This window comes from Neofelis nebulosa, chromosome 1, assembly GCF_028018385.1.
Source record: "Neofelis nebulosa isolate mNeoNeb1 chromosome 1, mNeoNeb1.pri, whole genome shotgun sequence".
NCBI classification, from domain to species: domain Eukaryota; kingdom Metazoa; phylum Chordata; class Mammalia; order Carnivora; family Felidae; genus Neofelis; species Neofelis nebulosa.
In genome coordinates, this window is record NC_080782.1 from 178,713,876 (window position 1) to 178,736,297 (window position 22,422).

Below are 22,422 nucleotides of genomic sequence, written 5' to 3' on the forward strand. Positions count from 1 at the left end.
AGTGCCTGTCAGATAGTAACTATTATATACTCTGATCCTCTTAGGTCTGATAGCAATGCCACTGATAAAAAATTTCCTGTTTATCTCTGTTAGGGATATATACTGCAGAAATCTGAGAGGGCATCCATTACAGCACAGATACCATCAGCCCTTGCCTAAATTTGTATTGTGCCTGAAACAAATAATTTTCAAGTACATGAGTTTAAAACAAGAAATAAAACCATTTGAAGTCATTCTGGAGATGAGTGTTATGAGCAAAAGAAAGACGGATTAAAAAGCCCATTCATTCTTCATGGAGGGAAACAAGGGTGTTTTTTTTTTTCTTTCTTTAACCACCATGCACCCTCAGTAAAAGAGGCCAAATGAAACCATAAATCTGAGTCAGATTATTGCAGACTTTTATCTGCTAAATATGGCTCCATTAGTGATTAAAAATTACCTTCACTGTTTTGAAATAAAATGAGCAGTGTAAAGACAATTACATTTTTCTGCGCTTCTGAATTTTAAGGGCTAGTGTCTTACAGTTTATGGGCTTTTTTTTTTTTTTAATGCTTGTTTTTGAGAGAGAGAGAGACAGAGCGCAAGATGGGGAAGGGGCAGAGAGAAAGGGAGACACAGAATCTGAAGCAGGCTCCAGACCCTGAGCTGTCAACACAGAGCTCAACACGGGGCTAGAACTCAAGAACTACGAGATCAAGACCTGAGCTGAAGTTGGATGCTTAGCCGACTGAGCCACCCAGGCACCCTTTACAATTTATGGACCTTTGACTCAAACTTCAAAATCATAATATACTAGACAAACTGTATGAGAAGACAAAAATGTTTTTGTTTTTAAATTCATATCACTTAAAAAATCCAACTGTTTTTGTGGGGGAAGAAGTAAATATGACTAGAGACATAGTTTAAAGAAGATAAAAATGTTTTATACTAGTTTTCATGAAATGATTAAAACTATTAAGAGTTTATCTATACAAGGACGATTGTTTAAGTGAAGGAAGGAATGAATGAGTGGTCAATTTAAGATGATATGCACGGTCAAGGAAATTCTGCATAGTTCTTCCAAAGATCTCCCTAGCTAAGAATAAAACTATTAAGAATTTCTATCCAATTAAACACACTCTCATTTCCCCCATGTCAGTCTCCTCACTAGGCCCTAGGCACGTGTTCCTTCTGTAGTTTTGGGTGATCTTCTCGCCAGTCCCAGCATACATATCTGCCTGTGTTTCAAGGTGCGAGGTCAGTTCCCTTCTCTAGGAAGCCCTCCTATCACAGTTTCTGCCTTTGTGGGGAGGAACTCATATTGTTTTTGAAATTCATTCATTAGGTAGATAATCTAGTTATAAATTTAATACTCTGTGGGGGTGCCTGGGTGGCTCACTCAGTTAAGTGTCCGACTCTTCATTTAGACTCAGGTCATGATCTCACAGTTCGTGAGTTCGAGCCCCGCATCAGCCTCTGTGCTGACAGTGCAGAGCCTGCTTGGGATCCCTCTCTCTCTACCTCTCTCTCTGTCCCTCGCCTGCCTGCTCTCTCTCTCTTTCAAAATAAATAAATAAACGTTAAAAAATTAACGCTTGGTGCAAGAACTTTACCTTTAGCTAATATTTTTCATCTGTGTATATTTTGCTCCCTTAAATGTGATGCTGTAAGTCTCCGGAAGGAAGCAACCATTTCCTCCGAACCTTTTCTGTCCTTTCATTCAGCCTGTTGATAGGTCAGATGCTTATATTGGTGTCATATATACAGTGCTGATGCTAGCTACTCCAGAGTTATTTTTAATGAATGAGTTGGACATCTCTGCGTTGCCATAGTTGTCATGTTAGCGCAAGTCTGAAAGTGTCTTTGTCTTATATTTACATGAAATTAAGCAGAAAGTGTGTTTTTTTTCTTTCACTTTATAAGATGACAAATTTGTATTCTAAAACAGACAAATATACACAATTATTTTCTCTCAAATTATTTTGACTGTCTCTAAAACTCAGGACCTGGTCATCTCACTCACAAGGCAGCTAAGTAGAAAGTAGTGTTCCCCAAATTGACTGCGTCCAAAAAAGTCACCATAGAGGCTTAAAATATGGATTTTCAATCACCATCCTAGAGCTACTGAATTAGAGACTTCAGAAGAGAAGAAGCCTGGAATCTGTATTTTTATCAATTAACCAAGTTAGTTTTTATATGCCCACAAGTTTGAAATGCACTTGCACCTGGGAAACTCTCTGAGGATATGTTTTTAAACAGTAAAGTGGAGATAATTGTATCCAACCTATAGAGTTACAGTGGGGATTGGATGAGGTAAATGTGACTAGATAATATACCTAGGAAAGCCCAAGGACATAGAAAACGTTTGATAACCTGTAGGTGAGATTTTCCTATTTCTTGTCATACTATTTTATAACGTCTTCTTTTGGAAATTTAAGAGAGCAACAAGAAAATCAATAAGCATCCCATTAGAAAGCCCCAGCCTCACGGTTGTTCCATTACTATCTGGGCTTACTGACTCATTTCACTTCTATTTTTCAGTGAAGCTAGTTTCAGTTGGATCTCTTAGACTTCCCATGGTTTAAGGTAGAGATCAGCTCCAGGGGAGGCTGGCGGGATATTCTGTATTTTCTTCTGGAATTTTAACATCAGATTATCTGATAGGTCAAGAAGATACTAACTAGTACTTGGACTAGTTGATGGACTTCAACATTACAAATTAAAATTTGCATCCACTTTTTTCATTCCTATTCCATGAAAATTACTTTTAATGAATTCTTCTGGAAATTTTAGCAGGGATAATTTTTTTCTTATCTGTTATCTATCTATCATCTATTATTTTCTTCACCTCTCAGTGCTCTGAAACTAATAGATTAATATCCTAATTTAAATAATACTCTTATCTGACAATCTATTTTACATTCAAACAAATATTTAGAGTATATATTCCTATTATTTACTGATCTCTGTGATATTTTTAAAAGTCTGACCTCTACCTATTTTCGTACAGAGGACAAGACTGTTTTTATTTTTGTTAAGCTTCCTGAGGAGTATCTTATTTCAAGTTCCTTAAATATAGACATGGAGTTAAATGTAAGATGTGGATTTTTTTTTCCTGGTAGATAACTTAATTAGCCATGATTCATTGAATGAGCTAAATATTTTTGGTATCTCAGGAAGCTTTGGTCAATTTAATCACTTTAATTCAGAAATGTAAAGTAGAATTTTAAAAGAGTTTCTGAATTCATCAGAGTTATATAATATCTCATTTTTCAAGAGCCAACAAATATGTCATGTATGTGTCTGTGTATCTCAGTGTCTCTGTATCTAGCATTTATCTATTTTTAGTATAGTCAAGACTGCTGAGAACCTGGGTGGCTCAGTTGGTTAAGTGTGAGACTTCAGCTCAGGTCATGATCTCGTGGTCTGTGGGTCAGAGCCCTGCACTGAGCTCTGTGCAGACAGCTGGGAGCTTGGAGCAGACTTTGATTCTATATCTCCCTCTCTCTCTCTGACCCTCCCCCGCTCATGCTCTGTCTCTCTCTCTCTCTCTCAAAAATAAATATTAAAAAGAATCTAAAATAATATTGCTGAGCAAAAAGGAATATACCATAATGATAATATTGCTATTTAAAAAATATTAGCCTTTTCTTGCACTTGTTGCTTAGAATCTATTTAAATCTAAATCCCTTGAGTATAATTTTGAACTCCTAATCAAGTAAAAATACAAAACCAATCTCCTGATTATACTAAAGGTTGCCTCTGAACTACATGATAGCTTTCCCTCTGTGATTTATCTGATCAAACTGTCAGAAAGAATTATTCAAGTTCCAGATGTTTATTACTTTTTCATTTTAAAATATTTATAGAGTTTAGAAATGTTTTTTTTCCAAGGGTTTTAGAATTCTATTTCAAGGCCATGGATAGAACTAACCATTTGTCTGATAGCATCTTGGAAGTTTGCTCTCCAGCCAGTAACTACTAACACCATTAGGGTACCCTGAGGCATCCACGATCTGATAGTCTATGTGGAAACTAACATGAATTCTAGGAGATTTACTAAGCACTTGGAGGATACTTATGAACTATTAGTAAACATTGGCAATCCTGAACACCAAAAGTAGAATCCCAATAATTCCTGGAAGAGCTAAGAATGTTTTCTCAAACCCTGGATGAGCTTCTTTTTTTTTTTTTTTTTTTAATTTTTTTTTTTTATGTTTTATTTTATTTTTGAGACAGAGAGAGACAGAGCATGAGTGGGGGAGGGTTAGAGAGAGAGGGAGACACAGAATCCGAAGCAGGCTCCAGGCTCTGAGCTGTCAGCACAGAGCCCCACGCGGGGCTCGAATTCACAGACGGTGAGATCGTGACCTGGGCCGAAGTCGGAAGCGCAACCGACTGAGCCACCCAGGCGCCCCTGGATGAGCTTCTTGTCATCACCCTTACAAATGATATACTTATTGGACAAAAAGAGGGACAAAAGGTGTATTTTTTGGGGAAAAAAACCCAGTCAATTTAGTGGGAAAAAAATTAAATTGGTTAGGTTTCAAAGGTTATGTAAAACCATATGAGAAAAATTATGCTTGGTTAATCTGCTCATAGTAAATGGAATATTATAATGATCTGGGGTCCTGGCAAGTTTTAGGTTGGGCAAGTTCTTTATTTTTCTGAGCCTAGTTTGGTCATATGTTAAATTTTGGTGAAAATACCTACCTTTCATTTCAGGTTTGACATAGGGTCTAAACGAGATAATGTAAATTTAGCTCCCAGTACACCGCCTGCCACGTGGTAATGAATGGTTGCTGTTAAATGATAGCAGTGCTTACTCTTTTGAAAAATATTTTGCCCAACTGAAGAGAATGGGGCATATTAAAATAAATGCTTTGATGGAGATGTTTTGTTGGGTGTATTCAATTTTTATTTTTTAAGATACTGCTACAGATCCCAGTCCCCAAATGATTTGTCACCTTTGTGTAGAGCTTGCCTCTTTAGTAATTTTTACTCATGTGCCTTAATAAAATGTCAGGGAAGCTCTCCCAGTCTCACAAAAGAATCTCTAGAGGGCCATTATTGTGTCCAGACTTTTCAGGTAAGGGGGAAAGAGAATAGATAAATGTGAAGAGAAGTACAGAAATTTTTATACCTTAGGAGACTTGGTTTAATGTAGACCACCCCATTACTCTCAATTAATATGTTAATGTACACCAAGATAAATTTTAGAATACAATCCAAGTATTAAAAATATTTTAAAAATTCAATACCTTCATATGTTCGGCCTTATATTTTATCTTGAAATTTAGCATTAGGCCAAATCGATTTTTACCAGGAGCAGTTAACCATACTAATAAAGTACTAATAAGGTACTAAAATAAAATAAATAGTACTAACTATACTAATTATATTGACATCACTTCTGATGACAAAAATCAGTAATGAAAGTAAATTTCATTATTATTATATTCTGGAACAGCGTTCCAGTTAAGATATACCAACAACATAATTTTTTCACAAGTGGCTTTTTATCATGTTTTTTGTCTAGTGATGAGATGATTTACTGCATTTTAATATGGAATTAAATAAAGAGCTTTATCCTTAAAATCTGGTAAAGGTCACATCACTTTTAAACAATTTCTGGGTAAGAAAGATCTATATGTAGCCTACAATAGGCAAACAGTAAAAATTGTTGACTCATAGTTTTTAATCAAAACAATAAAATAATGTTCCTGAAGCAAGAATAAATGCTAAGAAAACTGGTTGGAAAAACTTGTAATTCATTAATTAATTGTTTTTGAAAGAGAGAGTATGTGCATGCAAGTGAAGGAGGGGTAGATGGAGAGAGAGAATATCAAGCAGCCTTCACACTCAACACGGAGCCCAACGTGGGGCTTGAACCCCCCACACTGGGATCATGACTTGAGTCAAAATCAAGAGTCGGACACTCCACTGACTGAGCCACCCAGGTGCTCCAAGGAAGTAATGACATTGAAAATAGTTTCCTTTGGTTGTTTTTAGTTCACATTTCTCTTCCTTTTACCTTCTGAAGGTTTTGTGTTTTTCTTTTTTTCTTTTCTTTCTTTCTTTCTTTTTTTTTTTTTTATTGCAGTCAGACACCATCCAAAATAATTCAGGCTGTTTTCAGGGTTTTATCACACAAAAGAACAGAGTTTAACCTTAAATGATTTTAATATTTATTTTCTGAATTATTTATTTTATAACCATTCTAGTCATTGCCTAAATGTTACGTTCATATTCTCTCAGGTTTCAATAAAAGAAACAAAATATCACTGAGGAAACTTAAGATATTTTGTGGTTTGATCTGGGGAGAAGGTTCAGAGAAGGATTCTACAATGTCAACCAAACACTGGAGGCTGTGGAATATTTTGAATGTCACAGAGTGGGAAAATATTAAACAAGCATATAAAAATTCACTGGAAAATGGAAATGTTTAAAGCTAATAATGTGGGGGCATCTGAGTGGCTCAGTCTGTTGAGCATCTGACTTTGGCTCAGGTCACGATCTCTGGTTCATGGGTTTGAGCCCCACATCGGGCTCTGTGCTGACAGCTCAGTGCCTGGAGCCTGTTTCAGATTCTGTGTCTCCCTTTCTCTCTGCCCCTCCCCTACTTGTGCTCTGTCTCTCTCTGTCTCAAAAATAAATAAATTTAAAAAAAAATTTTAAAAAGCTAATAATGTGAATTAATGTTTCAGAGTCCTGTCAGGACCACCCCTAAATATTACTCAGAGAAATCTCTATACTCCTTATACAACAATGCCAAGAAAGGTTACATACAATTCAAAGAAAAGAGAAGAAAAAGAAAAGAAAAGAAGCTAGTTACCTATTTATTGCTCATGATGGAAACAGGGAGTAAAGAAACTAAGGAGATGGACAGAAATTCTCCATTTTTATAATTATATTAATGATGTACGTGAAGCCTGAGGACACTAACCTAAAGGACATTTATGATGGAGGATAATATATTTGGAAAGGATAGTGAGAAAAGTGAGGTAATATAGATTATTGTAAGCATCTCCAAGTCCCTGGTTCAACTCTTCAAGGAGAGAAATAAAAAGGGATTTTCAAGATAAGTGTTTATTATTGGACTTGAAGCTATAGACTGAATTTTCTTAGTGTAGTTTATCCGTACATTGAAACTATAGAATATGGCAATAAATAAATTATAAGAATTAGGATGTGTGATCAGAGTTCAACATAAATATAGTATTAAATTGTGTTCTATAACTCTTTCGTGAGAACAAAATCACTTAAGCAGCATATCTTTGATATGTATGGAGGTCATTAGAGGCACAATGGTTCCATTTCTCATTCTGACACAAGGTAGAATTTCATTTTGTCTTTCCTTTTGAAGTTGTATGTGGTCATGTAACTTGCTTTAGCCAATGAAATGTCAGTAGAATTGGGTATCATTTCAAGGCGGAAGGTCAAACACCAGTGCAGGATCACTATAGTCCCTTCCTGAAGTCTAGCACTAAAGAAGCACAAATAAAGATAGAAACTCTATCATCCTGGGTACCTGAATGGCTAATGAATGGATCCTTCCACAGAGCAATCATATGCTTTTTAAATCCTTTTAGGTCTCAGAGAGCTTGTAAATTTGACATAATGATAGTTCCTATACTATAGGCATGTTGGGAGAATCAAAGATAACTCATCTTTGGTCTTGGGATGGATGTCCCCTACATGCTCACAATTAGCATTATTGTTAAAATTGAAAACAAATGTAAAATGCTTAAAGCTCACTCTCCATAAGTTTTATATTTTTCTTCCTAAATGATAATTTGTAAAAGTTCACTTAATTATATTAATTTTGTGCAATTTATCCCTTTGTCTTACATTGTTAATAGTTTCCAAGACAATGTTAGCATTAAAAAGTCATAGTCTCTACATATGCTTACCATAGAAATCAATGGTGAGATTGAGAGATTGTGAGAAATTAATAATCTCACAGGAAGACTAGGTAAGGCACAAACGCACATGCTTTTACAATTCATCCAAGGGTGATTAGCAAAAAGGGCAGAGAAGAGAATTACAGTGGGTTAGCCTCTTGCTGTCCGAGGGGTTTGTGGTGTTCTAGAAAACTAGGCGGGAGTGGTTGAGAATTATGTTTCTAATATTACCAAAAGAACAAGGGAGTTATTTGCTGAAATCCTATAATTCAAATCTACTTGTACCTCAAAATTATTAAAAAATGTGACAAAATAGACAAGGTCATGGCTTTAGAAGAATTTTGGCCATGAACATTTTTGGCAGTTAACAATTCCTGGAAAGAATGAGCATGCATAATAAGGTTCAGCATAAACCAAGGAGGACGAGTTCCATTTCTTTAGTAAGTAATTTCAGTCTACACCATAGACTTCTGACAAGAATCAAGGATTTGCAGTAGAATGCCTTTAGTGATGAAACTACTTTGAATACAGTTTTTCAAGTAGGATTTCGTTGTTGTTGTTGTTGTTGTTGACCGAGATTTTGCAATGCAAAAAGGGGCCATTTAAATTAATTTATTGCCATATCATTGATTAACTGGGACAATATGACTCATAAATGATTACAATATGCAATGGAGGTAGCTATTTTCATATCACTTTGAAAGTGAGGCTTTCTAGGGGCATCTGGGTGGCTCAATCAGTTGGGTGGCCAACTCTTGATTTCGGCTTGTGTCATGATCCCAGGGTCATGGGATTCAGACCTGCATCATGCTGAGCATGGAACCTGCTTAAGATTCTCTTTTCCCCTCTCCCCAGCTTGCACGTGTGTGCACTCTTTCCCTCAAATTAAAAAAAGAAAGTGTGGCTTTCTATAAAACGGGTGCTGCTCAGAAGCTATTTAGAGTCAATTATGTCTTAATATTTAGAACAGCTTTGTAAGTTTTTCTCAAAATTTTCCAGTGTATACATTTCATCAGCCCACTCTTCCAGTGGAGATTAATCTGTCAAATAAGATGAGTGAAACGCTGTTTAATTATATTTGTTGCACACACAGTTCTCCTCTCCGTGGTCTGAGAAGAAAACGGGACTTGATTGACTCTGGCACTTAATGCAAGCCCTCAATTGCCTTCTACAGGTATCTCCCGCTTTTCAAAAGTTCATGTTGCGCTACTTTGCTTTTATAGAAGACCTACCTTAGTGTCTGTTTTCGCAAACTGCAAGAAATCCAGAGAGGGTTTTTGTTTTTATGAGAAAAGGCCAACAGCGAACGGCATTCAGCATTTGCTTTGCGGTGAGCCGTTGCGGGGGCAGGACGTACCCGCAGGTTCCTTTCCTGGGAGCTACACTCAGCAAGCATCTCAGCCTCAAGACACCAATGCTTTGAACTGGGTGAGCATCTGTGCTTTATCTTGATTTATTTTGTTGCATCCGTTAGCAATATGTGCGTAAGGTATCAGAAAAGCGTAAGGGATGTGTTTTTTGGGTCTGGGAATGCTCAAAATTTTTTCCATACAAATTAATGGTAATTGCTTCGGATAGTGGGGAAAGCCCGTATCCTACTCTACCACTGTTTAAGGCTTACCAGCGAAACAAATGTGCTGAAATGGGTTTCAGGCGGTAGCTTCATATTATTAAAGGCAATCACCAAGGCGGCCAAATATTCAAGCACCAGACTTTTCCTACCTTAGAAATCAGCACTTTGGATCTCTGCTATAAGCCTCTTGGCATTCTGGAAACTTCCTGGAATACAGTTTTATAGCTTAGAGCCAATTTTACTATTCTCAGTGATTAAATAGAAGCATAATTATTTATTAACCTTCATCTAGCTTACAATTCAAGTGTACACTTGATTAAGATAAAATATCTGAAAATAACTGGCATCTGACCAGTGCTTCGGAGTTTTCTCAAGGCCTTCTCCTAAGGTATTTTACTGAAGCCTTACAACAGTCTTGTTCATTCAAAAGTATTACCTAATTCACACACACACAAATTAAAGTTCAGGGACGTTAGGTGAATTGTTCCCGGTTACACAGGCGTAATCTGAAGGAGACCCAGTTTGAATGCAACTCAGCTCCGAATTTTCTACATATTCCATGTTACCACATTTTCCCTCCAAAACAGTGCCTAAATAGCAAGCCACAAATGTAAATTTTTCCCAGAGCCACATTACAAAATGTAAAAAGTAATCAGTGGAATTAATTTTAATAGTATATTTTACTTGATCCAAAAATAGCAAAAACATTGTCATTTCAACCTATATTGATTTTAAAATTACTAATGACCTATTGAGGCTTTGCTTTTTTTTTGTACCAAAGCTTCAGAGTCTGGTGTGTACTTAAACCACATCTCAATTTGGATGCTAAATTTTCATTGGAAATACTATAAATTTTATAAAATTTAAAGTTGAAAAAGCTGACCCACATATTTAAGTTATTCCAAACATATTTAAATGTTTTCCAATAATTAACTTCAGTATAAGTTTCAAATTTAAATGTAAATTAAATTTAAATTTAAAATTTAATTCCTCATACTAGCGGGATGAGTGATGCACTCACTAGCTGTGTGTGACCACTGTGTTAGATGGAGACAGTAGCATGTGATTGCCTGTTCCCATCAGAGTTGAAGTCACTTTCACAGTAGTTTGTTTCGTCTTTTGTGTGCCTCTTTCATGCACAGCAATCACGTACATCAAGAAAGAGATGCATGTTAAAGGTAAGCAATTATAATAATCAGATTGACTGATTTTCTTTCTTGTTTTCAAGGTAGTTTGTAAATGGGCAAATTGATAACACAGAATGAGATTTTTATGGAAATACATTGGCCTAAGGGAAGGGGCACCTGGGTGGCTCAGTCGGTTAAACATCCGACTCTGGATTTCAGCTCAGGTCATGATCTCAGGAGTTTGTGAGATCGAGCCCCGCATGGAGCCCTGCATCAGGCTCGGCACTGACAGTGTGGAGCCTGCTTGGGATTCTCTCTCTCCTTCTCTCTCTGCCTCTCCCCTGTGCATCCTCCCACACACTTTCTCTCTGTCGAATAAATAAATGTGAAAAAAACCCCACATTCTTTCATAGGTCAATTAAACAGTATTTAAGAAAATGCAGCTCGTTTCCTTTAGCTGTCAACCAAAATGATGGCTGCTGGCAGTCACTTCGTGGATTTCTGCCGAAGGTGAAAGTAGTTATTTTTGCCCTTTGCACTACAGCACCCTTTTGTAACTGCTTCCCTTAGGGAAGTTAGAGTTTAGAAGAATCTAATGAATGTTTGAATGTGATAAATAGCGAGGTAGGTGACATTTGCCTTCAAATCTTGCCTTCAAATTTCCTCACCCGTTTCTTCCTTCTGTAGCAACTCCTTCACACTTACTATACTTCCCTGTTGTCCTCAGCCATAAATTCAGATGATTTTGGGTAAAAGAGTCCTTCCTCTTCTCTTCATGTGACTTACCCTGTGATTTACTTTTCTCAGGAGAGGACATCATAAACTCATTCACTCAAAGGGATGATTGACGCCTCTACTAGAGATATTAAAATATGGGATGAGAAATTTGGGTAGCAGCAGGCTATAAAAATATTTCTTGGAGGATGGGAGTATTCTCAAGTCATGTCACTTTGTCAGGAACCCACTCTGCCTGTACTCCACAGGACATGTTTAGCCAAATTCTGGTGCAAAAAGTGTAACCCAGAAAGGATTGGATTGCTTCTCTTTTTCATCTGAGTTTTACTATAGCACAAAATTGAAAAATTATGTCCACTGTTGAGTAGCTAGCTAAAAGGAAGGCTTCTATAGTTTATAAAATTCAATTCACATATCTATCTCCATAAGGCAGTACTGTAATATCCCATAGATTTGGGTTCTAGGGTGCCCTGTTAGAATTTACTTCATGCAGAAAGGGTTGTTCTTCTTTGTGGATACATTTCTTTAAAAATTCATGATCATTCCTTGCCAAATTATTGGACATGCCAAGATCCATCAGAAGGACTTTCTCTTGATTAACAATTTTTGCCTTCTGCCAATAATATGCTAAATAAGGTTACAAAAGGGCTGGTGCTGCCAGAAATTGCTCGGTTCCAAATATTATGAAATATTCTGTCCAGGCTGTGGAGCCAATACACCATTTCTGGGAAATTACTGGCAAATTGTTAGAAGCTACTTTGAGTCCGTCTAGAAGGATATCAAAACTCTTCTTGAAAATTGTGCTTATTAGCTATTTGAATAGTTATAATAGATAATTTATAAAACAGATGTCAGATATTAAGAACAATGATACAGTGGACCAAGTTTAAGAAAAAGAAGATTACCATTATTTTTCAATTCCCTAGAGGAAGTTACCTCCGTTGAAGGCAATTAGTACCTGACTCCTGCTTTAGTCATTACCTTAGTTAGACCTTGGTTTTTTCCTACATTTGTTTATTTCCCTAAGTAATATATGACTCAGCGTTCTAGATTTTTGAAGTTTATAGGAGTGAAATTATAGTGTATGTGTTTGTTTGCAGTTTGCTTTTTGTTGTTCAACAGTGTGTTCTCCCACTAACACTGAATAATGGTTTTTATTGTTCATCCTTTCTGGTGCTTGAGGTGGTGAGTGTTAAGTGCTACTTTATTACTGCCTTAATATATATTATTTGTTTTATATTCTTATTGATGTGTAGATGTTCTTTACATATCTAAGTACGAATGTGTTACAAATAGCTTCTCCCAGTTTGTGGCTCATCTTTTCATTATATGATATCTTAATGAAGACAAGTTCTTAAGTTGTCAGAATTATCAATACTTCCCTTTGCTTTCATTTATTGTACCTTGTTTAAGAAAGCTTTCCCTTCCCTTCCCTTTCAGATGATGAATTAACTTTACTGTCTTTCAAAATTTTGCCTTTTACATTTGCTTTAATTTACCTGAAAATAGTATGTGTGGATGTTTTCAGGTAGATGTCCAATTTTACATTTATTCCCCACATGATACCCAAATGTCTAGGTATCATTTGTCAAATTATCTGTTTTCTTCCCCCAGGCATCTGTGATACTTGCTCAGTCATAAATACGTAGGCTCATTTCTGGAATCTCTACTCCATGGTCAGTGTATTCATCTTTACACCAATACACAAGTGCCATCATTTAAAGGTATAATGAATTTTATCTTGTGAATCGAATCTTGTCACCTTGCTTTACTTCTTCAGAATGTCTTGGCTATTTATAGCTATTTGCTCTTAGCATATATTATAAAGTTAACTTATGACATCCCTTCCATTGCCTCCAAACCTGTGATTTTGATTTCAAATCTGTTAATTGGAAATATCTTTGACTCTATAGATTAACTTGTGGAAAAAGTGCCATCTTTATAGTATTGTCGTCCAATCCACGAATATAGTACATTTTCCAGGTTATTTAATTCTCTAAAGACTTTTAGTAATGCTTTATAAGTTTCTCTACAAATACTACACACATATTTTATTTTTACACAACATATTTTTGATGCTATTCTAAAATCTACACCTTGATGAAATATATATATATGTATATATATATATGATAACATGTATCTTTATATTGTAAAATTCTCTCTTTATTCTAGAAATGCTCCTTGCTTTAAAGTATGATTTGTTATATCTTAAGATTATAAATGTATTTCCAAAAGGTAATATTTTTGTTCATCTTTATTTAGATTTACTCACATATTTGCCTTTTTTTAAACTCTGAATTGTTGCATCGCTATACTTTGCATGGATTATTTTCCTTTTGCCTAAGGAAACTTCAGTAATGATTTCTTTAGTTTGGGTTTATTGATGATTTATTTTCTCAGTTTTTGTTTTCTCTCAAAGTGTCTTTATTGTCCCTTAATATTGGTAAATATTTTAAGTAGGTAGGTATTTATTCTCTACTAGGAAGTTGAAAATATTACATTGACATCTGACTTCCATTCTTTGTTGTTGAGAAGTCAGTTTTCAGTCTTATTAGCCTTTTGAAGATAATATTTATTATTTCTTGACTGTTTTTAATATTTTTATTTTCAACAGTTTTACTATCATGTACATTTCTTTATGGTGGTTTGTAGAACTTCTTGGATATGTCCCTTGGTAAATTTTATTATTATTTTTTTAGTTATCATTTCTGTTTCATTACCTCTCTCTTCTTCTGGGTACTAATTACATCATGGTAAAAATTTTGACTATTTCTTCTATAACTCCTCTTTTTAAAAAAATATTTTCATCCTGTCTTCTCTTTATGATTCAGTCTGTTTGATGTCTTCAGCCTGATCTTCCATTTCATTAGTTTTCTCATCAACTGTTTCTAATCTGCTATTAAACTACATCCATTCAACTTTATTTCAAATTTGTGTATATCCATTCAAGAATACACATTTGGTTCTCTTTTTTATAGTTTCCAGTCATCAAAAAACATTTTCCAAATTTGTATTTTATTTAAGAGAAGACATAAATATATTAGTTTATTCTGATATATATATATAATTATATATAATTAATATATAATGCGCGCGCGCGCGCACACACACACACACACACACACACACATATATATATATATATATATATATATATATATATATATATAATTTTTTAAACTAAGCTTTACACCCAACCTGGGACTTGAACTCACAACCCTAAGATCAAGAGTCTCATGCTCTACCATCTGAGCCACCCAGGTGTCCCTGGTTCATTTCTTATAATGCCAGCATGCAGGTGACCTGCAATAGTTTTTCTACTCTGCTTTTCTTCTTGGTGCTGATCATTTGGTCTTGCATCCTGATATTTTGAGTAATTTTTTAATGATGCTAAACAGGTTATATGAAAAATTGTAGGGATAATATGATTCCCTGGATGTTATATTGTCCTCTAGAAAAAAACTGATTATAGACTGGGCTTTAGTCTTATGAGATCTGGTCTGTTTTTGGTTCAATTCCACTCCTAGGAAGTAATCTTTTAGGAATTTTAGCTAAAAGCATAGGGTCTTTACGATGACTTTTTCCTCCATGGAAGGCTCAATACACTAGTTGTTTGCTCTATAGCCCATTAAGACTGATGAAACGAGTGCTTAACAAATCAGCAAACATCTTGGTGTAAAAACTGGGAATGAATGAGGCTGAAGTGGGCTCTTTTTCCACTTTCTCCCAGATCTTTGTTAATTCAATCTTTGCTAGATTAGTGTGTCTCAAATGTCTTCAAACTGATAGATTTTTATATTTTGTCTGTGTTTGTCTACTACAAGAGAACCCATCATCACCTGAATGGGAAATCCTCTATGTAAGCTTGAAAATAAAATGTGTTTGGGGTGTATTATATATGTAAGTTTGGGGTGCATTATATATGCATGTGTTAGATCACCTTTAAACATCTGTTTGCATCTTCGATACTACTGTTGATTTAATTTTAACTGCTTAATCAGTAAATTAGATGTGTCAAAATCTACCAGTATGATTCTGGATTTGTCAATTTCTCTTGTTCTATCAATTTTTACTGTGTGTATTCAGAAGCCATGTTATTCAGTCTATTCTATGTTAGAATTATTAGGTTTTCTTAGAGAATCAAAGCTTTTAAAACTTTATCATTATTTAGTATTACTGTTTTATAGTTAATAATAATAATATATATCCTTATGTTTGTTGTAATTATAGATATATTTACTTCCAAAAAAACCCACAATGTTTCTTTTTTCTCTTTTCTTACTCTCTTTAGATTTATCAAGTATAATTTTTCAGTGAATTAACTATAATGTTCAATTCATGGTACATTATCATAATTTCCAGTGCTTGTGTGTAAGGCCCTCTTTTGTATTATATGCATATTTATATATTTGTTTGTTTTTCTTTATTTTCCCTCATGTTATACCAAATCCCTATGAACGTTTTGTTTTCATATGATCTTTCTAAGTGTGGATTGTAATTCCGTATGCATGTGTTTTTAATTTAGGGAGATGTTATTGAACTGGATGTCTCTTTCTTCCTTACAATTTTTATTTTTAAATTCAGCATGATTGATTTAGGACTTGCCTTTTTGCTCTCTGTCCATGTGGCCTGCCTTCTAAGTGCTGCCTAGGATTTCATGATGTGTGCCCACTATATTTGAACTCTGTGTGCTTCCAAGAGTCTGCTACCACAAAAATGCTGCAGTGAAGCTTATTCATACATGAAACCTAGAAATCTCTTTGCTTTCCACATCCATTGTCTTGCTTTACTCCATCATAGTCTCTTGCCACAGGAGACTGACATGTCTGGATTACATCAATGTGTTCCTTTGCCATCTGTTACTTGGCAAGGTTTAGCTAACAATGAACCCAAGCAGGTCAGTGATGGCAGAAAGGAGAGGGATTTGGGGTATTTATTACTTTGTATGGTCATTTTGGGTTGGCTTTGTTGCCTTGTCTACATTTACAATTCCTCTCTGGAAAGCTATCTATCTTTATAGGCTTTTCTTAAAGATTCTTGTAGTTGCTCTCTCCCCTCATCCCTTTGGGTCTGGAGGTGGTAACAGCCCAAAATACTGAATTCTCCCTTTAGGTTTCCCTACATTATACTTGTTCCCTTATAATAGTCTTATTGGTCTCCTGATTCAAATTATTCTAATATGCTGGAATCTTGACTGATATAAGCCCCTATGGAATTGGAAGAGAATTGACATTGTTTTACTGTTGCTGTTACTGATTTTTTAATTTGTCAAATTCTAAAGCTAATCAATATCATTAGCCTCACAAATGATACAAGAGTTGAAAAAACTTTTTCTATTTCATGAACTCTCTGCCTTTATATGCTATTTTTTGTTTTACAGTTTATTCTGTCTTTAACCTTTGTCAAGACGTAATTATTATGTTGTATACAGTCAGTCTTTGTTTTGCTTTCCTCACATGGTTGCTATTTTCTGTTTTTATTTCTGTTTGTGGCTCAAATATTTAATGTTGGATCACTTCCCTTTACCTGATGTGCAGCCTTTAGACTTTTTTTCCCATGTATCTATTTGATGTTAATGATTATTTTCTTTCAGCACGTTGATATTATTTCACTGTATTCTTTCTATATTGCTGTTGGTAAATTAGTGTCAGTCTAATTATTCTTCCTTTGAGGCAATCTGTGTTTTCTGTTTGGTTGTTTTAAAATTTTCTCTTTGTCTCTGTGTTTGCCACTTTTACTGTGGTGTCATTGGATATGGGCTTTATTTTCATTTACCCAAGTTGCAGTGGACTGGCCTTCCTGAGCCTTCCTTCCTGGTGATTTTCAACTTTTCTAAAAATTTCTCATCATTACTCTTAAAATTTTTCTGCTCTATTCTCTTCTCTTCTGCAATTCCAATGGGAACTAAGTTAAACTTTGTCCTTGGTCCATGTATTTCAAACTCAATTTCTAGTATTCTATATCACTGAACTTCTGGACTACTCTTTTCAGATATGTTTTGGAATTTACTACTTCTGTCTTCAACTATTCTAATCTGTTATCAAATTCATTCATTGATTTTTAAAAATGTCTTCTTTAATATGCATTTATTTCTAGAACTTCCACTCGTTTGTATTTCAAATATATTTGCTAATTTTAAAAATTCTTGGTTTTGTTCCATTGTCATTCTATTATGTTATTGTTTTACACTTCTAAAATTATATCATTTCTTTGGATTGTGGAAAACACAATTATATGGTATTTTATATGTGATAATTCCAACAGGTCAAGTGGTTTGAAAGTCTGCTGGTCTTATTCCTCATGGTGTCTTGTTTCCTTGTGTGCTTGTTATTTTTGATGGAGTGCTCCTATTTCTTGAACATTTTATGTGTTAAATATTGAGATCTTACATGAAAGTTTTTCCTCCAGTAATGATTTTCTTCAGTAAAGTTGTTCCCTTTCTAGGAGTCTGAGGCACTTCCAATTCATGACCTTTTGTGTGTTTGTTTATTTGTTTCAAGTTCTTATTTAAATTCTGGTTAGTTAACGTACAGTGTAGTATTAATGTCAGGTGTAGAATTTAGTGATTCATCACTTATATACAACACCCAGTGCTCACCACAAGTGCCCCCCTTATTACTCATCACCTATTTAACCCATCCCCTTCTCCCAACTCCCCTCCAGCAACCCTCAGTTTGCTCTCTACAGTTAAGAGTCTTTTTCATGGTTTGCCTCTCTCCTTTTCCCCCCTCTATGTTCATTTGTTTTGTTTCTATGACCACTTTTAATCAAACTCATACCTTATAGCTATTTGAACTACACTGGTTGCAAACTGAGGAAAGACCCACCTGTGGTTGCACATTTTTGGGGGAGATCACTTCAAACTCAGTGTTAAGTTTTTCTTAAAATTTTTCATGTGGGGTCTAAGATTATTTCCTTTTTTTTTTTTTTTTACAAATTTTTTTTTAATATTCACTTATTTTTGAGAGAGAGACAGAGCATGAGCAGGGGAGGGGCAGAGAGAGAAAGACTCAGAATCAGAAGCAGGCTCCAGGCTTCAGGCTCCTAGCTGAACTGTCAGCACAGAGCCTAAGGGCTCGAACTCAGTAGCTGTGAGGTCATGACCTAAGCCCAAGTCAGAGGCTTAACTGACTGAGCCACCCAGGTGCCCCAGTCCAAGATAATTTCTAACTCACCTTTACACTGAAGGTGTAGTACTTTGAGTTTCCAGGAATATTTTGAAAGTTTTCTAGTAGTATCTATATCTTTGATGTTTCTTGGGCTTTTCTCCAGGCATCCATTTCTTTAAAACTTATGAAAACTAAAGATGAATTTCTCAGCAAAACCTCTTGCAATATGTAAGTAGGTTTTAGTGCTCTGCTTACTTCTTTGAAATAAAACTTCTTTCCTTTTAACCTCTTTCTACTTCTCAATGCTTTTATCAGTTCATTAATGTGTTTTAAGATATTAGAAAATCATTTTACCTAGCATTTTTTCTTGTTTGCAAAAACAGGAGCAGCCAGAATATCTAATCCACCATTACTCCTGGAAACACAGTTTTAATTTTGTGGGATTTTGGCAGTACTATAGGTATCTCAGTTATTCAAACACTTATGTTATTGGCATGATTAATATTTAATATGTTTAGAACAATATTAGGAAAGAAGATTTTGTCTTCTCTATTGCTAACACAGACACATTTCATTCTGATATTCCATTTGTTCTTTTATCATTGCTATGGGCGATGGATCCTCCTGAAATGTGATTTCACAAGGCAATTTTCTGTATTTGTCTTCTGTGATTCACTAACAGCTTGTTTGATTTTCATAACAGAAAATAATTCTTTCCATATGCCAAAAGACAACTCATTTAAATAAGCCTGGTTCATGGTTTATCAACTTGATTACATCAGTTCTTTGAAAATATAGGAGTTTATACTATGGTTTTAGAATAAATTGCTTTCTCTAGTGTCATTTATATTTTACTAGAAAACAAACATGTAATTTGTAATGCCATGCCATCATACTAATAGAACAAGGAGGGATTTATCCCTCCATTTCATCAAAAAGTCAAATGCATAACAAATCAATGTCAGTGATGAAAGTATTTCTTGTGCATTGTAAGGATCAAAGTAAGCTAAATGGCATCATCAAGAAAAAGCCATTGTCATTGGTCATAGGAGTGAAGCAAGGTCATGAGGTAGAATGGAAAACACTTTTTTTGGTTTTGTTTTGTTTTGCCTTGTAATATCTATTTAAGTTAGCGATTCCCACCATGTAATTCATATTAAGGGAGTGTGAAAGCCTTTCTGAAATCATAACATATGACATATGTTGTATTTTTTTAAAAAAATGTATGTTCTTGTTTTTCCTAATAACCTTGTGGAGCCTCTGAAGACTACAGAAGGTATCCTGTTTTTTCCACAGAGAATGAACTAATATCAAACATATGTAATTGGTTAATAAGAGATATATGATATCTCATAGTCAGATGTTGGTATAATTTTGAAATTAAAAATTTCAGAAGATTTAACTTCAGATTTTGAGATGGTTGTCACAGAAGGTAACTAATACAGAAACTTGGATCCGTTTCTGCAGTGGTTCCTTTCTATGAATACTCTTGATGTTAAAAATAAACATCAAAGCAAGGCCAAACCCAAAACTTAAAAAAAAATTAACCTAGTCAGATGCATTATAGCCTGATGAATACTCTGTACTTTAAAGGTAAAAGAAGTCCCATATAACTATGCAAATTCTGTAACAGCTTTTACTTTGTTTTAAACCTTATTATAGTCTAGTGCTAAGCTAAATAAGTCAGACAAAGACAAATACTGTATGATTTCACTCATATATGGGATTTAAGAAACAAAGCAAACAAGCAAAGGAAAAAAGTGAGAGAGAGGGAGAGTCAAAGCAAGAAACAGATTTTTAACTATAGAGAACAATCTGATGGTTACCAGAGGGGAGGGGTAAAATGGGCGATAGGGATTAAGGAGTGCACTTGTTATGAGCACAGGGTGATGTATGGAACTTTTGAATCACTATATCGTACCCCTGAAACTAATAATAACACTGTGTTAACTAACATAAGACTTAATAAATATTAAAAAATGTATTAAGTATGGAAAAACCCCACAGGCGCCTGGATGGTTCAGTTGGTTAAGCGTCTCATGGCTTGTGAGTTTGAGACCCATGTTGGGCTCTGTGCTGACAGCTCAGAGCCTGGAGCCTGCCTCGGATTCTGTGTCTCCCTCTCTCTCTGCCCCTCCCCCACTCACACTCTGTATTTCTCTCTCTCTCTCAAACGTAAATAAACATTAAAAGATATGGAAATCCCCCCAAAACCTTACTATAGTCTATAAGAGAATTATAAAATAAGTTTCAATTGGGGTCTAATGCCTCCTACCTTTCCCCACAGAGTTGAACCCCTCATGTAAAGCTAGCTTTTTTTGAATAGCTTTGGTATGTAAAGGTAGATACACTAGGAAGATATATGACAAATAAATACAAGACTGGGAAAATATATGCCAACAAAAATAAAATGTCATTTGAAGAATCTTTGGTTTTATTTATAATAATAATGAGAGTAATGTTTTTTTTTTCTTTCTTTCCAAGTGAACTTTGGAGATTATGGATAAAAAAGAAAAACTGTGAGAATACAATGTCTCATGGGTACTGTATTCTGTGAAATGAATACAGAAAGTAACGATAGCATAACAAAATAGAATTTTTCTTCTGACTTCTGGTATACCTGCTAACCACTATTTATTACTTTCTAAATGCATACTATAATAAATATAGGCAAATATAAGGTATGATTCTTGTATTCAGACAAGTTATAATCAGGCTAGAAAGAAAAAAAAAATGTGTAATTCTGATACTGGAGAAGTTCTTGCCTAAATGTGCCCAGGTCTCTTTTTTGACCAGTTTCTGATTGTGTTAGTGGTCTCATATTGATGACTAGTTTTCTGCCTTTAAGATCTCGTCATTTCTGAAATGGAAAAAAACCTGATTTTACACAATATATTTGGGGACTGGCAAATTGCTACCTTTAGAAAATGTTGGAAGAATAAGTATAAGGAATATACTCTTTTTATTCTCATCTTTGATCCATAAGGGGTAATCCTTCAATTAAAAAACAGAATCCTCAACAGATACCATACATATCCACTCATAGAGATTAAACATATAACCAATGGTATGAGGTATTTTTGGCAATGTATTATTATAAAAGATAAGCATATAGAAGTTAGATCAGATATGTGTCATCCTTATTCCTGTTACATACTCCTCAGAGAATTTAACAGATTCTCTCTAAACAGAGAATTTAGCTGTGTCCTGGAAAGTTTGCTAGCCCACATCTAGACCACAACTGATGTAATTATACATAGGAAAATGACATGTCAATGAGTTATGTCAATGAGTTTCTCTCTTTCATGAATCTTAATTTGGGACTCAGAGACTCTCATCGTGGTATTCAGGGTCTAGATCAAAAAAAAAGTCAAAGGGGCGCCTGGGTGGCGCAGTCGGTTAAGCGTCCGACTTCAGCCAGGTCACGATCTCGCGGTCCGTGAGTTCGAGCCCCGCGTCGGGCTCTGGGCTGATGGCTCGGAGCCTGGAGCCTGTTTCCGATTCTGTGTCTCCCTCTCTCTCTGCCCCTCCCCCGTTCATGCTCTGTCTCTCTCTGTCCCAAAAATAAATAAAAAACGTTGAAAAAAAAAAAATTAAAAAAAAAAAAAAAAAAAAAAGTCAAGGCTAAAGGGCGTTTGTTACCATATTCAGAGACAAGCATGGACATTGAATCTGCTTCTGCAGAAAAACCTGGCATCCAGAGAGAGAATTAGAGAGCCTTATCAAACCACATGGTCCAGGAAAAGATGAGGAAAGGTGGAAAGGAATGTCCTGTCTAATTTCTGGTTACTGTCCTTTATAAGAGCAGATAACACATTTGCTCTTGGATTCCATTGAATTCTTTGATTATATACTACTTCAAGCTAGTTTGTTTGGATGTCTGTTTCTTAAAAGCAAACAATTCCTAATTGTGACAGAGATTGATAATTGCTGACACATGGTCTCTCTTTCCTTTTCCTTCTTTACAGAAACCTTATATTAACAAGTACAGC